This window comes from Lissotriton vulgaris, chromosome 5 (assembly GCF_964263255.1).
Source record: "Lissotriton vulgaris chromosome 5, aLisVul1.2, whole genome shotgun sequence".
NCBI classification, from domain to species: Eukaryota; Metazoa; Chordata; class Amphibia; order Caudata; family Salamandridae; genus Lissotriton; species Lissotriton vulgaris.
In genome coordinates, this window is record NC_141693.1 from 852612166 (window position 1) to 852613745 (window position 1580).

The window sequence follows — 1580 nt, forward strand, 5'->3', positions numbered from 1 at the left end:
AACTTCTATGGGGCTAGTGTGGTAGTTTCTATAGAGTTTTGAAACAGCTAATAAAACAACAAGAAAAGTATCTGATTCATTCAGCCTCCAAGTCTCAACAATAGAGACTGTGTTACACTGCATAAACTTGCACTTCTAAAAAATCCCTTGCAGGCATTTTTCCCATTAACACTACGATTGCCCAAGCCCGCAAGGGTTTATTGGGTTACCCACCCCCTATAATCAGACAACTCATTTCTTGCACAATGATGTTTTATCAGTTACCACGTTTATGTAATTTTTTTTCTTGTAATTTTGACTGGTTCAACTGTTTTCTCTATCTGTCTGGTACTGCAATTATATATTTTGGACATTATTTTAAAAGTATGAGTCAAGTTAATTAGTTGTTTTCATTTGTGTAATAGTATCCCTATTCTTCTGACCCATACTCCTGTTATCCCGAGACCAATGTTAAGGCTGTCTCCAACTCTGTATGCCTCAACGTGCATTCAATCTGAAGTCCCTTTTATATTGTTTGCTAACAGTCATTTTTTTGTGCAAGTCACTTTCCTGGTTTAACATTCTTTATCTGCCACATATTAGTTACAGTTCTCCTCTGGTTAACACGTTTTGTTGTTGATGGTGAACACAGAATTTCTGTAAATGTTCCTTCCTCATGTTTTCCCTACATTTGTTTGCACTTCAGTTTACTATCCCTTTTCGGTTGGCTCGGTTTCTTGAATATATGTTTTCCTGTTTTTCTGCTTGTGTCACCCTTTTCTCCTGGGATTGATATGCTCTCTGTCATATATTTTATTTTGTGACACACTTGAGCAAGATTAAAGACGGAGGGACAGTTATACATTCTTTTTGAATTTAGTTGGATATGTCTTTGGACTAGACAAGTCAATTTACAAATGTGTTTTGCATGCCCCCTAGTTGGCAGATGTCCACCACCAGAGCAGAGAACTATGAGACTAAGATAGATATTTCTTTTTTATATTTATTTAAATGTCTTATATAGCACATGGCTGCCTAGATGTATAGATGGGTTTAGTAACAGTAATAGCAAGAAAAGTCTGACAATAAACTATTAAAGAAAAAAATAAACTGCAATTTACTCAGTGGCAACTAAGAGGTGACAAGTGTGATTGAACAAGGGGGAGAGCAGTTAGGAGTTGAGGAGAAGCAATGTTAATACACAGGAACTAGAATAGGTTATAAAAGATTTTAAGTATGTCTACACTACAACGGTTACTTTACATCAGAGTGAAGATGACAGATATAGTTTAAAAAGTGAATCTTTAGTAGACAGCAAAGGGACTGCAGAGTAGGATTGATTCTTACTTCCACAAGAAACGTGTTTCAGAGGAGGAGGGCAGATCCATATAATGATTAAAACAATGTATGAGGAGTTCTAAAGGTATGGATTTCCAAAAGAAAAATATCTTTGCTCCTGCGATTTTTAGAGCCACTGGAAATCGTAAGTAAATATTAAGCCATGTAAGGTGAAGATCTGGAGAGGACTGTTTTGCAATCTATGTTTTATCAGCTAAATATACTTTCCTGTGGGAAATTTTAATAACGTTTATGATTTTTTT